The 16,549-nt window shown below is 41.5% G+C and overlaps 1 protein-coding gene across 25 annotated transcripts in view; it reads left to right on the plus strand.

Annotated features, from left to right (window-relative positions):
• ERC2 (ELKS/RAB6-interacting/CAST family member 2) overlaps positions 1 to 16,549 on the plus strand; it is a 1,012,357-nt gene that overhangs the window by 661,810 nt on the left and 333,998 nt on the right. The gene's annotated exons all lie outside the window — the stretch shown is intronic.

The raw sequence follows: 16,549 nt of genomic DNA on the forward strand, positions 1-16,549 counted from the left end.
TGACTTTTTTCGTGAAGCATAATGTTTTCAAGGCTCCTGTATATTGTAGCATGCATGAATACTTAGTTTATTGCCAAGTTTTTTTAAAGATTTTATTTATTTATTTGCGAGGTAGTGTTACAGACAGTGAGAGGGAGAGATAGAGGTCTTCCTTCTGTTGGTTCATCCTCCAAATGGTTGCAATGGTTGGAGCTGTGCCAATCCGAAGCCAGGAGCCAGGTGCTTCTTCCTGGTCTCCCATGCAGGTGCAGGGGCCCAAGCACTTGGTCCATCTTCTACTACTTTCCCAGGCCATAGCAGAGAGCTGGATTGGGAGTGGAGCAGCCGGGACTAGAACTGGTGCCCATATGGGATGCTGGCGCCGCAGGCGGAGGATTAACCTACTGTACCACGGTGCTGGCCCCTTGGCAAGTGTTCTTTTGAAAGGATGTACCACATATTGTTTACCTGTCATCAGTTGATAAACATTTGAGTTTCCATTCTTTGTCTACTATGAATAATACTCCTATGGATATTCATGTACATGTATTTCTTAAGATTTCTTTCTTTTTTTAGTTGACAGGTACAGTGACAGAGAGACAGAGATAAAGAGAGAAAAGAGGGAGGGATTTTTCATCTGCTGGCTTGCCCCCCAGCTCAACAGCAGGGACAGGCTCAAGCCAAGAGCCATGAGCTCCTTGTGAGTCTCCCAAGTGGGTGACAAGAACCCAAGCACCTCCACCAGCATCTGCTGCTTCCAGGCATATTAACTAGAAACTGTATTGAAAGCAGAGGTGGAACTCCTACTCTGATGTAGGATGCAGGCACCCCAAGAAGTGGCTTAACCCACTGTACCACCATACTAACTACCATGTGCAAGTTTTTCTGTGGATATATGTTTTCATTTCCCTTGAGTACAGATATTTTTCTTTTTACTGTCACTATAATATATGCATATGTACCTACATATTCCAGTATATGTCTGCAAACACATATGTACATATGGATGCACACATATGCAGATTTGTATACTCCTTTATGTGTATGCACACACTTGCATATCTTTACGTTTTTTATGTGTGCATTCTTCATGTTCCACTTTTTGGAATAGAAGCTCCACTTTTTGGAATAGGCTTCATCTCATTTTCTGCTGTATCCCCAGTGCTTAGGACAGAATCATTGCAGTGAGTTAGTTAATAAACTGAATGATATTTTGTATTGAGTGAACCAAAACATTCTTCTGAAGCCACAAAGATTGTCATATTTCATCTTTCTCCCTTTTAACCATTTTTTGGGTGAAATAGGCCAGAGGGATCACTCTAACAGGATAGCTATTATTTAATATCACTGGAACAGTGGTAGGCTCCCCAAAGCCTACTGCCAGGTTGTTTTGAAGACAAAAAACTGGGACATCTTAAACAACCACGCTGCGCCGATCTGAAGCCAGGAGCCAGGTGCTTCCTCCTGGTCTCCCATGTGGGTGCAGGGCCCAAGCACTTTGGCCATCCTCCACTGCACTCCCGGGCCACAGCAGAGAGCTGGACTGGAAAAGGAGCAACCGGGACAGAAACTGGCGTCCCAAACAGACTAGAACCCGGTGTGCTGGCGCTGCAGGCAGAGGATTAGCCTAGTGAGCTGCGGCGCCGGCCTGATATTTAGTTTTTGGTATCAAGAGAATCAGTTCTGCCTGTGGCAGCCATCCTCTTTGATTTGTAATAAAAGCAAAGATTGAGTTCTGTGTAATAGTGCCAAGAAGAGCTGGGCCTTCCTCGTTGTGAGAGGCGTGATGTCCATCTCTCTTTAGATAGGCCAGGAAGGAGAGAACGGGCCATTGCCAACAGAAGGGTGATGGTCAAGTGTATTATTCACCAGGCCAGGACTTCCACTTAATGAATCCAAAGTAAACTTTAAATTACTACAGAACTTTTGAGTGTTCCCATGAGGAGAGCGCCCAGGGGAAGGAAAATGCACTTCAGCATTTGCCTTCCTATCTCCAGCAAGACCTGGCACTTATTATTTTGACTTTTAGGAAATGTGCTAGCTCTGTGTTTGCTCTGATTATGTGGAGGGGGGACTTCAGAAAGTTCATGGAAGATGTGTATTCTGAAAAAAAATGTATGGATTTCAAAAAATTTTTTGTACCAAAAGAAACTTATCTTTTAATTCTAGTTTTCCATGGATTTTTGTGGGTTCTACAGGACTCTATTCTGTTTGGTTCTGTTTTTCTTAATCTGCCTTTAAGCATTTGGAGGAAATAGTTCAATTTCTTAAAAACATCCACAGGATGTAATATGTATGGTTTAAATGATAAATCTCCCCCTCCCCCAGCAAAGAAATGTCATAGTGCGAAAGCAGACGTAGTTATCACACTGTTTATTATTTGACTTGGCCAAAGGCCTAGATTTTGGGTTCTAATTTTAATATACTAGAATGTACTTTTCTTGGAGGTTTGCATATAAATACTAGGTTTGGTAAGTGAGCAGCATGGTAAATTCCAACTATACTTAATGACTTTCTCTGTGTTTGTTATTTCTTTCCTTAGTGAATGAGGAATTTCTCATCTTGCTTGTTATAGGTGAATGCAACTCCCTCCAAGGTACTCCTGTGATGGGGTGGCTCAGGATAGCAGATTTCAGTGTTACTAGGTAGGTTATAGCTCCAAGATGGCCTTTGATCCATGGATGGATCATCCGCTCCTGCAATCTTGGTGGAAATGCAGCAGCTGTCTATCTCTCTGGCATTTCCTTAGCTTAATTCTTCTTCTTTTTAAGAGGAAATAAAAATTGGTAGGAGATACTCTGAAAGGAATTCACAGTACCGGGTTCCCATGGATAACAAGGGCTTGCCACACTTTGGGCGCAAGAAAACTCCCAGCCTCTCACCAAGGAGAGAAGGGCCGCCTTGGGAGCTGAGTTGGGGGAGGACGAGCCATCCCCGTTCCCGCCAGCCTCCCACGCAGTTTACAGTACGCCAACCCGTAGGAATGCGAATCCCACTTCAGAGCCCATTGTGAATGTGTTTCTGAGTTGTTTAACGTGTTTCTCACAAACAGGACATGACATGTATGGTTTAAATGAAAATAATGGCCTTGCTGCTCAGGGCCAGACCATCTTTTGTCAAGAGCATCCTGGCAATCGGAAGGGCTGTGGGCTGACACGGCCCACAGGCCAGGTCCTTAGGGGTCTGTTCCTGATGTGTTTCTCACAAGGAGGCTCTTAAATCAGGGGCCTCCTGAGGGCGCCCAGCCTGGGGCAGGCGTGCACTGTCCTGCATCAGCCTTGAGAGCCGGGTGGCTGCTGCTGCACACGGTGGTCCTCACTCATGAACAAAGAGGAAGGTTTTCTTTATCTTTGGATTCCTTAACTATTCCTTAGCTAGTGTCAAAATAAAATACACAAAAATCCCCAAACAACAACAAAACCCCAGGTTACAAGATCCCAGGAGTTTTAAAGCTTCTCTGGGTGCTTTGTGATTTGTGGAATGAGATCTTGTCGGGGCTTGTTTAAAGATTGTGGTAAAATATACAGGACATAAAATTAACCATGTTAACCGAGTGTCCGTGTCAGTGGCATTGTGTGCATTTGCCTTGTTGTGCAACTGTCACCAGTATCCCCTTCTGTAACTCATCTTCTCAACTGACCTCTGTCCCTGTTAATCCATAGCTCCCCATTCTCCTCCCCTCAGCCCCTGGTAACCACCATTCTCCTTTCTGTGCATGAACTTGACGATTCTAAGTACCTCTCATAAGTGGAATTATACAATATTTGACCTTTCGTGACTGGCTTATTTCACTTAGCATAAAGTCTTCAAGGGTGATGATGTTTGATATAAACAGATGAGAGTGTATCTAATTCCATTCATATTTATATTTCCCGAGTAGTTTCTGTGTGTATCTTTTAATTAACAGATGGTTGATTCATCACACTTTTGTGAACTTGAATGGCATGGCAGGGGCCGGGGCGGAGGGGGTGGGGGAGTGGAGGGTGGTTTCCTGTTGTCCTAGATCAGTGGTTCTCATCCAGGGGCAGTTGTGTCTCCAAGGAACGTCTGACAACTGGGGACATCATTTTTGGTTGTCACAGCTGTGGAGGGAGAGGAAGAACAAGAGGAGTGCGGAGGCCAGGGGTTCAGCTCAGCATCTGCCTTAGTCCATTCTCTGTTGCTGTAACAGAATTATCTGAGGCTGGGTCATTTATAAAGAACAGAGGTTTATTTTGGCTCATGATTCTGGAAGCTGGCAAATCCATGATCATGGCACTGGCATGTGCTTGCCTCCTGGTGAGTTCCTTGTGCTGTTGCAACACGTGGTATGGAGAGGAAGAGCAAGCAGGCCTGTGGAGAGAGGAAAGGCAGCCAAATTCCCTGCAATAACCCACCCATTCCTGAGAGAAAGGTGTTAATCCAGCCCTGAGGGCTCTGCTTCCATAATTCACATACCTCCCACGAGGTCCTAGCTCCCAAAGCTGCCACGTTGAGGAAGTAAACCTCAACCTGAGTTTTGGTTCGAAGAAAAAAACAACAGCTTTCAATATCCCACAGTGCACAGGACAGCCCCCAGCTCAAAGAATTCTATGGTCTCAATGTCAGTAGCCAGGTTTGAGAAATCCTGTTAAGGGTTAACAAACATGGCATTCACTTATGGGGAAAAAGTCTGGAGAAAAATGTTGTATGGGGCAGGCATTGTGACATAGTAAATGAAACCACTGCTTTGGGTGCCCAGATCCCACGTAGGAGTCCCTGGGATAGAGTCCTGCCTCCGCTTCCTACGAATGCACACACCGGGAGGCAGCAGAGACCCAGACAGAGTTCCTGGCTGCTGTCTTCAGCCTGGCCCAGACCTTGATGTTGAAGGCATTTGGGGAGGGAGCAAGTGGATAGAAGATCTCCCTCTCTCTCCTCTGCACCAACCCCCCACCTCTCCCTGTCTCTCTGCCTTTCAAATAAATAAAAATAAATCAATAAACTTCCTAAAATTCTGGGAATATTTTTATTGCGTAGTTTTGAAACATATGCATAAATGCTGCTATCCACTTATTGCCAGCTTAGTGAGGTGTAGAAAGTATTGGGAGTTCAGTAATGAGGAAACACATACTGAAGTTTTACCTTCACGGAGTGATGTCAGCCACAAAGAGGGGAAGATTCAAAAGCACCCATGTACCTGTAACTTCACTAATTCTGTTTTGAGGTTTTGTTTTTGTTTTTTATTTTTAGGAATTTTTATGTTTCTGTGCAGATAGTCTAGTTATCAGGTTGGACATCTCCACGGAGATTGTGGCAGAGCTAGAATTAGGCCCCTGTTCTGTCTCCAAGTGGCTGTGTGATGCTTGGTAGTTCACATTGTCTCTCCAGCATCTTTTTCTCTCCTATTCCCTATAAAAATCTCTGCCTTTGGTGTGAGTCTTCACAAATGATTTTTTTTCTTCTGGTATAATTACTATAAAGCACACCTAGCATACCAGTTAGTTTTATGGGAAGACTAAGCACTGTTTTAATTAATAAATAAGTATATTGAGCCAGAAGTGAACTTCCCTTAAAGGTACCAGGTTCTCTGTAAAGGACCTGAGAACCTGGGTTCTTCCTGTTCTCATGTCTATAGCCAATGGACTCTCTCTCTTTTTAAGTTAATAAAGAATGCTTTTTTTTTTAAGAGGCAGGGAAGAAGAAAGAAACAGACATGCCCAGAGAGCTCTCGCCTGCTGGACTGCTCCCTAAATGCCTGAAGTGGCTCCTGGCCGCTAAGTCTTCCATGTGGGTATCAGAAACCCAATTATTTGAGCCATCACTGCTGCCTCCCAAGGAATGCATTAGCAGGAAGCTGGAATCAGGAGCCAGAGTCAGGTATCAAACCCAGGCATCCCAATATGAGATGCAATTATCTTTACCACTAGGGTAAATATCCTCCCCTCTTTTCATTTCTTTGTTAAATGCAGCTTTGTTGTGGTCCACTTTAATGAGAGTAGATAGTGTGTGTGGATTTTTAAAAAGTTAAGTGGGTAGACAAAGGAAAAATATACATGTACAAACATAAAATTTATTCATTTAAATTTGCCTTCTTGGCCTTTTTAAATTTAGACAGATAATAGAAAAATAAACTGGAGTTTAAAAAACATATGTCACATGAATTACACATTCAAAAAATAAATAAATAAAATGCATTCCTTAAACCTCTGAATGGAAGAGCACTGAACAGATATCTAAAACCAAACCTCTGGAGTTCACTTAACAACATGCTTCCCACAATGACAGTGTGATCCAAACTAAATAAAGACTTGGTGCTCCTTGAAAATTTTGTTATTTCTGTGTAATATATTGTATGTCTTTTTCAGCTGCTCTCCTTCTAGCTTTGTGTGTGTGTTTAAATAAAGACAAAGGTAAAATAATGGATCGTGATGAGAGTTGTAGCAGATGCCGTTATCTGCAAGGCAGTTTGTGGGAGAGGGGGTGGATCACAGAGAATGCTGAGAATGAGGCCTGGGCTCTGGGAAGCCACGTGGGGGGCTGCTCCCAGCCAGCACCACCTGCTATCCTATAACCATGTGCCTTCTCAGCCCACCACCAGCCCCCATCATTGCCTTAAAAAATCATTAATATTTTTTCCTAGAGATGTGAGGTTTCTTCTGAGGACCAGAGCTTTTCCAAGAATGTGCCAGCAGCCTCAGCAGTCTCTGAATTTCAAACAAAGTCTGCTGGGGTCTGGATTTTGAGCCTGGGCTTCTGTCTGGCTTTCCATGCTGTTTGATGTGATCCAGTCTTGCTCCGTCAGTCAGACGTGGAAGGCAGATACAAGTCCTAAGGGAAGACAGGCTGCAAGACAGGATGGGGGGGGTTTACCTTGCAGCAAGAGGTAGGCTAGGAAAGCAAGCCTCAATTCTTCTGCTTTCTCATTTTATATATATAGATATTTATATATATATATAAATGAAAATGGAAATACTAGAAGCAGGATGGCAAGAGGTGTCATTCTGAGTGGTACCTTGAACTGAATGCTAGTGAATGTTTAGAACAACTAAGGCTTTCTTCAGGCTCCATAGGAAAGAATTCTGTGATCAATCAGTGATGTCTGACATGGTTGAGTGAAAACTGCAATGGCATGAGTGTTACTTACCCAACAGTGCCTAGTTTGTTAATTGAGACACTTTAACTCTGGCAAATGCATCTGAAGCAATTGGCCCTGGTATAAAGAGAATGAATTCTTGCATCAGAACACCCAAGTTGGAATGCATACTCTCTTTACCACATATGAACTCCTGGGAAAATGTTATGCCTCTCTATGTCCTAATCTTACTCATAAAATAATGGAGTGGTTATCTTTTCCACCTTCTGTTAGGTAATATTAATTAATAACCATTTTTAGAATAATGCCTGGAATATCAGTTTTCAACTGTTGTCAGCATATAGATCAAATTGTGGCACCCAGAAGATATGTGGAACCTCCAGATGTGATCTTATTTGGAGTATAGGTCTCTGCAAATGTGATTAAAATAACTCTCTCAAGATGAGATCATCCTGCATTAGGGTGGGGCCTACACCCATTAATAAACATCTGTAGTTAGAAAATACCAGGGAGAAGGTCTTATGAAGATGGAGGCAGAGATTGGAATGAAGCATGCACGAGTCAAGGAGTGTCAACGATTGCTGGCCACCACCAGAAACCAGGAGAGAGCCAGTGGAGGCTCCTTCTTCAGAAGCCCCAGAAGGAAGCACATCTGCCAACACCTTGAGTTTGAACTTCGGTCCTCTAGAGTTATGAGGGAATAAATTGCTATTGGTTTAAGCCACAAGAGTGGTACTTGGTTATGGCAGCTCTGGGAAGCTGATATAATCAGGTTTTGGTGTTGTCTTCAAGGTCAAGAGCAAGTCCTTGGCTATCTCATAAAATGGACAATGCTAGAATTGATTAAGTCAGTCTGTATCTGAAGCTACCCAGAGGTACTGTTACCTCTGGTGATTGTAACTTGTTCAGTGGAGTATTTGAGATCATCGGAATCTATGCAAAGAAGAAGGTCATAGACAGTTCTTGAATTGGAAATAGCATGAATGATGGTTGAATATTCGAGGTGTTTTCATGGTATGCAAATGGAAGTGATTGGATCAGAACTGGAGAGAAGGCAAGGAGTTGAAATCTAGGAAAAAGGAGCTCTGGGACAAAAATTTTTAAATGTGCAAAGAGGAGACAGATCCCCATGCAGTGACATTCTTAGGACAGGGACTGAGAGAGTCCACATCCAAGGAGTGGATCTCACTTCAGCTGCCCTAAAGGAAATTTGAATGTTTATAACCTGAGAATATAGACCATGTTCTCTCTTTTATATGTCTTGCTACTTTACCAAAGTCTTTTATGAGTTCTGATAGTCTCTTAGTGGAGTCTTTTGGTTCCTCTCTATATAGAATCATGTCATCTGTGAATAGGGATAGTTTGACTTCTTCCTTTCCAATTTGTGTCCCTTTGATTTCTTTTTCTTGTCTAATGGCTCTGGCTAGAACTTCCAGGACTATATTGAATAGCAATGGCGAGAGAGGGCATCCTTGTCTGGTTACAGATCTCAGTGGGAATGCTTCCAACTTTTCCCCATTCAATGAGATGATGGCTGTGGGTTTGTCATAAATTGCCTTGATTTTGTTGAGGAATGTTCATTCTACATTCAATTTGCTTAATATTTTCATCATGAAAAGAGGTTATATTTTATCGGATGCTTTCTCTACATCTGTTGAGATAACCATATGGTTTTTGTTCTTCAATTTGTTAATGTGATGTATCACATTAATTGATTTGCAAATATTGAACCATCCCTACATACCAGGGGTAAATCCCATTTGGCCCAGGTGAATGATCTTTACAATGTGTTGTTAGATTCAGTTATCTAGTATTTTGTTGAGGAATTTTGTACCTATGTTCATCAGGGATATTGGTCTATAGTTCTCTTTTTCTGTTGGATCTTTTTCTGGTTTAGGAATTAGGATGTTGCTGGTTTTATCGAAGGTATTTGGGAGGATTTCCTCCCTTTCAGTTGTTTTGAATAGCTTGAGAAGAATTGGAATTAGTTCTTCTGTGTTTGGTAGAATTCATCAGTGAAATCGTCCTGTCCTGGGCTTTTCTTCCTTGGGAGGGTCTTTATTACTGATTTAATGTGGTTTGTTTGGGTTTTCTGTGTCTTCATGATTCAATTTTGGTGGGTTTGATGTGTCCAGGATCTTTCCATTTCTTCTAGATTTTGAGTTGTTGGCATATAGCTCTTTGTAGTCATTCCTGATGATTTTTTTTTTATTTCTATGGTGTCTGTTGTCACATTTCCTTTTTCATCTTTAATTCTATTGATTTGAATCTTCTCCCTCTTTTTTTGGCTATTTGGGCCAGTGGTGTGTCCATTTTGTTTATTTTTTCAAAAAAGCAACTCTTATTTTCCCTGATCTTTTGCATTTTTTTATTTAGTTTTGTTTATTTCTTCTCTAATTTTAATTATTTCTTTCCTCCTACTAGTTTTGGGTTTGGTTTGTTGTTTTTCTAGATCTTTGATACCACGTTCTCATAGTAAAATCTCAGGGAAATTGGATGTTAAGTGTCAGTATTTCTGCTTGTTCAGATCAGTCCAGCTCCATATACACTTGTATAGAAGCACAGCAGAGAAAAAAAATTGAACCAGAGTCTGAGGGTTGTTTAGAGCTTTATAAACTCGAGTCTGCTCTTACTCTGTGGTTTATGGCAAACTATTTAACCTCTTGGGTTCAGTTTTAACCACACAGAAAATGGGAATGGCTGTGCCCTCCATGCAGATTATGTTTTAAGATTATTTATTTATTTTCATCTACTTGAAAAACAACACACACACACGCACGCACACACACAGAACTTCCATCTATAAGTTCAGTCTCCAAAGGTCTGCAACAGGCAGGGCTTAGCCAGGCCAAAGCCAGGAGCTGGAACTCCATCCAGATCTTCCATGTGGGTGGCAGGGACCCAAGTTTTTGAGTCATCATCTGCTGCCGCCCAGGATGCGTTAACAAGAAGCTGAATGGGAAGAAGAGCACCTGGGACTTAAACCAGTACTCTGATATGGGATACAGGCATCCAAAGCAGTGTTTTAAGCTGATGCACCTCACACCTGTTCCTTCAGACCATGTTTTGAGAACAGCTGAATATGGGCTCACATGTCATAGAGGCTGGCAGGTAGCAGGTACTTCATACATTTTTTTTTTCAAAGATTTTATTTATTTGAAAGATAGAGTGACATATGAGAGACCTTCTTCCTGGTCTTCCACATGGTATCAGGGACCCATGCTCTTAGACTATCTTCCACTGCTTTCCCAGGCACATTGGCAGGGAGCTGGATTGGTAAGGGAGAACCCAGGACTTAAACCAGTGCTTTGATATGGGATGCTGACATTGCAGATGGCAGCTTAACTCACTGTGCCACAATGCCAGCCCCTATAATGTCTTTTATAAAATAAAATATTCCTTTTCTAAGTACCTAAGATGTACAAAACCCTGTGCAAGACATTTTAGGAGATTAAAAAGGTGACTAAAAAAAATCATGTCCAGTTAGAAAAACTCCACCCTGTAATAAAAACATAGGCATGCCTAGAAGAATGAAATGTTGACTAATAAAAGCGTTGTTTTTGCTCTCGTTTTGCTTTCCCTGACTGGAGATAGAACAAAGTCTAATAAAGGAGCTTCCATTGAGTGTAAGTCTTAAATAAGAAGAATTTGTATAATCCAGCAAACTTCTTTTCCGTAATCAGGGGAATCAGGCACTCGCTTCTTCAGGTGCCATATGACTGGTGGCATAGAAACAGAATGTAGGTGGTGAGTGTAGAGAATGAGTGGTGAGTAATCCCAGGAGCAAGCAAGTGCTGGGACTTCAGAATGGAGAGGAGTGTAAGGGGGTTGACCCTGGGCCAGCACATTGGAATGCCACCGTTGAAGGCATCACAGAAAGGTGGGTCTGTGGTGTGCAGGATAAATGGGAGCAGAGCCCCTTCGGGACAGAGGCCCAAGTTACAAGGCTTAGACAGTGATCCGAGGGAAGGGTGATGGGAACTTAGTGGAGAAAAATAATTGGCAGAGAGAGAAATACAGAATGGGAGCCTCACAAAGTGCGTCTCGAGTGTTGAGGGAAAGCCAGATGAATAGGACTGGGAAATCAATTGTCTTCCGTGGAGAAAGCCAAGGGCACAGGAGCTGCCTTCAAGTTTGTAAGCTGGGTTAAATGCAGTGTCATAGAGACGGGCCCCAAGTGTGTCTGAATTTTTTCAGTTACTTAGTTTTGTTATTTTTGGTTATGTTTTTATTTTTTCAAACTGAGAATATCATTTTAATCACTATAAAAATATAGCTTTTTCTTTATCATAACATCAATCATTCACAAATGTGTAAGCAATGAAGACTCACTCAAATCACCACCATGCAGAAAGTCACTGTTAACATTTTAGTAACTGAAACTTCCTGTCTCCCTCCCCCTTTCCTTTCTCTCTCTTTTTTTTCCATTCATCCATGTAGATCTAATTTTTGATGAAAATTGGTAGTAGTCTTTGCTACTACACCAATCTACTCTGTTTGGTTCATTAACTGCATAGCACAAGTGTTAATCTCAGTGCTTGTAATTGAGCAGATGCACCCCATCATTTTTAGTGGCCTTAGAGCCTTCTGCTGTATCCACGGTGCCACCATTGATTTCACTCTTCCCTGTGGGTCAGTGCTGAGTCTGTCTCCAGATCTCGCTGCTGTGGTTACACGTTTTGGAGCCTTTGTGTAGAACTGTGTACTGATACAAAATACTCTGTTTCTAAGCACGTTGGCTGGCAGTGATTTTTTAAGAGATTTAAAGTCTTTTCGATTGGAAGGTCCCCTTCATTCGCAATAAAAAAGAGAGGGAAATGGTGAATGGGAAAAAGTTTTATAGGTTTATTATTCATTTGTACAATTCCCCTTGCAAAGGACCTCATTTTCCCCTTGGTCCTTGTATTCTGAGGCATTTGATGTATCTCTTTGTTTGGAAAAACGTAGACCCTTTGTCATAAATACTGAAGACATCTTCCTAGATTCTGTGTTTTTAGATGCATATGTGTGTGTCTAGCAGCCTTCATAGTTTTTGGTTTTTAAGTCTTGGCCTAAAAGACCTTCTGTTACCTCTATAAATAACAGGTAGATGCCTGAAACAGTGTCAGGAGCTTGGCAGTAGTTGCCCTCTGCTATTCACCCCATAGACTGCAAAAGCTTTCCCTGCTGTGTGTCCTCCTGGTAGCTGGGCAGGTGAGGCTATCTTGAGAGCTTTGTCTTGAAATAGAAGTAGCTATCACACAGAAATCTCTTCTGACAAGAACCATCGTGCAAACATAAGCTGAAGTTAGAAAATCAAAACCAATGCTGAGAGAGAGAGAGAGAGAGAGAGAGAGAGAGAGAGAAACAAGAATAGGAGTGATTCAGTCCAACAAGAGGGCACTTCTAATTCAAAGGCTACCCTTCTTGAGATTTTGCTCACTTCTTTCTGGTCACAATGGTGGTGTTAACTGACATTTTATTTGTGTTTTACACTAAAGAGGCAGACTGAACTTCACCTGCTGCTTGCTCTGTTTGCACACCCTTTGGTGCAGGTGGCTGGTCTACTGAAAATTTAAGTTGGGCTCTTGTGAATGGAGTTACTTTCATCCTTCTACATACAATGAGCTTCTTAAATACAGTGTTCTGGGCATTATTAGCCCAGTGGTCTCTGTTTTTTTCTGGATGGACTAGAAGGGAAAAAAATGGCATGATCTTCCTTTGAGATCCATGATAAAAAAAAATGTGGATTCTAAATTATTCATATGGTGAAGTATAAGAATGAAAATCTATACTTGTAAGTTAAACAATTGGTATTGAAATTTTACATTGTTGACCTTAGGTCCAAACATTTTTGACAGATCTTCCTAAGACTCAATCCTACTTTTCCATTTTTGCCTATCATTTATAGTGGGTTTTTTTTGTCTTCTGATGTCACTTATCCACTTTTATAGATAAGTGTATAGTATCCATTCATATAAGTATGATAAATAAGAGGGTCACAATATTTTCACACTTTCACTTAATTTTGGTGTTAAAATATCTGTATGCATTTTTCATGAGCTTTTTGAAAACATCTCATGTAGTTCTGTATACTTGTAGTCAAGTCATTCCCACTGCTGTGGAAGGTTCCATTGTTTAACTATACCGTGTTTATTTTTATTCTATTTTTCATGGATGTTTCAACTGTTTCCATTTGGAGACCATCATGAAGTAGTGCTGCTGTAATGTTCTACTAATTGTGTTGTAGTGAATGTTTGCATCTTTGCTGTGTATATACCCAGGAGTAGACAGGTATATGCAGAATGCATATCTTCAGCCCTTTCGAAGTGGTGATAGAGAGTATCTAATACATTTTGCATGAAAATGGACACTGCTGCTATCCATTTTTAAATTTCTGCGGGAAAATATAAGTATTAAACACTTGAATTGAAAAATGTTCATTTGCTTTGGCATGGTTTCCATTATTTGCTTTTATCTGAGAACTCACAAGTTATTCTATAGGTAATAGGGTCTGAAGTAAATTGGGTGTAAATGCACAATCCTCCCCTCATTCCAATTTCTCAAGCCCAGCAGAAAGCATTTGTTACCCTATATTTTTACAATACTTCATTGTGATATGATGAGGCTCCAACTTAAGAAAAGGAAATTGGAAGGAGAGAACTAATATGCTCCAGTGTGATTTTAGTGTACCAAGCGGAGCCTTTGCAGAGGAAGGAGCCAGCAGGTCTGACATGAAACACTGGGGCCACGCATTCTTGCAGTGGGATCAAGGGCACTGGAAGAGCTGGAGCTTTTCATCAGGAAGTCCTCCCTCCAGACATCCCACATTCAGAGTGAGATATTTCAAATCTTCAGAAAGAAGCTGCAAGGAAAATTGGACTGGCTCAACAGCTTGACTGTATTTTCTAGATTTTGAGTTTATGTCAGTAAGTCACACTTCTGATCTCTTCTTGAATCTGTACCATCTGGCAGTGGGAAAAGAATGTTCCAGAAGAGATTCTGGCAATGAAATAAAGTTCCCTTTTCTGCCAGTATAATTCAGGATTATTAAACTAGTTATCAACGATCTGATGTTTCATTTTTGGATTCCATTTAGGCTGTTCTGACAAAGAGATTCTCAAATCTGGTGGTTTACGTGAAATAGGTGCTTATTTCTTCCTTCATTGAAGTCTATGTAGACTTCCTTGGGCTTATCTGTTGGTTGGTCAGCGACGGGGGCCCAGGTTCCTCCTCTCTTATTTATCTGCCATACATAGCACATGACAATTTCTCCCTCTTGGTCCAAGATGGCTGCTCCAGCTCCCTCCATCCAGGTCTGTGTTCCAACCACCAGAACAGAAATGAGGGATAAAGAACATATTTCTTTCCTCTAAGAGCACAGTCTGGATGGTTTATTAACACTGTGCTCATCCTTTGATTAGTACTCGTCACCTGGACAAATCCAGCGTAAGAAAGCTGGAGAATGTGGTCTTCAGCTGAGTGCCATGAGCCAACTAAACTTCCCTAATTATAGAAGGGAACAACGGATATTGGAGTATTATGGGAATATATATCTCAGTTATTACTAAAAGTTGTTCCCCCACAGAGATAAAAATTCATTGCAGTGTTATATGGTACACAGGTGAGGGCAGGATTTCTTTGCAAGTGGGAGAGTGACTACACATTCCTACATGAGTGTAGGCAGCCCCATGCAGAGACATACCCCTCATGAGTGCAGCATTGCTTATGAGGAGAGAACAGGGAAGAGCCAGAGAAAGACCAAAAAGGCAGGAAACCAAAAGACAAAAAAGGGCCCGTCTTCTTTATGAGGTGGAGAATGGTGCTGTAATTGAGTATATAAATAGGGTGGAGTTTGGGTGGGATTTAGTGCACATGGGCTTTCTGGGACTTCTGTGGTGACTCCATCTGGAGCTTAACTTCCAGGTGGCCATTATGGTGTCTTCTCCTTCCTAATGTAAGAGAAGCAGGTGCATCATGGGAGAGTGGGGGTACTGGATTGATAGGTAAGGGGTGGAGTTACAATGTAGGGCTAGAAACAGAAATTGTGAGAAAAATCTTCCAGCTAGTATTCCTACATAATCACCCTATCTACTTCTCCCGTATCAGAAGAACAATGGTAAATCCATTGGACATTTTAATTCCTGAACTCTGATCTCCCCTTCATTTCTCGCTCACTCCTTGCTGTTCTTTCCTATATTTCTTCTGTGTACACCTCTTCAGTGCCTCAGTTTACTTCTGATCCCAGGAAGTTCCCTGTTAATCAGGAAACACAAGGACAGGGGGCCCCTCAGCGCTACCTTACCTGCTTTCTTTTCATTCCCCGCTCCTGGTCTACATATTAATTTCCCTGAGGTAATTGGGGTGGTCCTGGAATCCTGAATCCACATACCCTTGATAAAGTTGAGCTAAAAAAATGTCCACCCCAATTTAAACCGACCTATATTTAACCAGAGCACTTGTCAGTATGTGTTGGACAAGGAAATAATAGTTATCAGTCTCCGGTGAATTATAAGGGAAAATCATTAGTTAACCTTGAGATAGCAGGGGTGCCAGACAGCTGAATAGCAGAGCCCCTCCACTCTTCAGTAGGGCTGGGAGCTTGGAATGCATTGTTTTCAGACAGGCTGGAAGCTGAGCATTCAGTATGTGTCCCTGGAACTGGACACCCACATTCCTTTGTAAGCTTGTCTCCGCTCATCTGCAGCCCTTCAACACTTCTGAGCCCCCCATGGTTGTCTTAAAGGCTGTAATTTTCTGGCAGGCAGGTTTTGAGCTTCATTTGCAGAGAAGCAGAAGCCGATAGGCTGTAGAGTTGGCCAACCTGAGTTTGGCTTCTCATTTCACCAGTATGCACTGGGTTTTAGTGGAGTTTCTGTCTCTTCCTGAGCTTATGTTTCCCCCATTTTTTAAGCACAAAGAACTTTTGTTAGTAAACTTGACTTGATTCACTCCGTCCATTCGTGTGACAGTTATTGGTTACATGAAAACTGAGAAAGAATGAGTATGGATCCAAAATACACATTTAAGTAGCACAGGTGTGGTCAGTCAGGGGTTGCCCTTAGGTTTACTGCTGGGTGTTTCCAAGAAGGGATGAGGAAGCTGGGCTCAGACCTAAGGCAGGATGAAGACCCCTAGCTCCAAGTTCATTGACTTTGAAATCAAATCCCATCTCTACTTCTTTCTGATTCTGTGGTCTTGAGCAAATTATTCAGCCTCTTTCTCAGTCTCTTCTTTAAATGTGGCAATAATGATAGTACCTGCCATGTTTTTTTTTTTTTTTTCAAAAGAATAAAGTAATGTAATACATGGAAAGTATTTAGTGTAATATATGAAATAAAGCAAAATGCCCAGTAAAAGGTAGCTGCGGTATCATTTTGGTTGTTGCTAGATTTTTTTTTTTACTTTTATTTAACAGTTTATTCATTGAAATTTTAACAAACTTGTGTAGGTTTATTAGACATACAACAAACTGTGTTTCTTTAATGTACAGTTGAAATACTTTGACATGAATCCCATGGAAAAATTTGAAATAAT

Source organism: Oryctolagus cuniculus, chromosome 10, assembly GCF_051225735.1.
Source record: "Oryctolagus cuniculus isolate XC-2025 breed Fujian yellow rabbit chromosome 10, ASM5122573v1, whole genome shotgun sequence".
Classification (NCBI taxonomy): Eukaryota; Metazoa; Chordata; class Mammalia; order Lagomorpha; family Leporidae; genus Oryctolagus; species Oryctolagus cuniculus.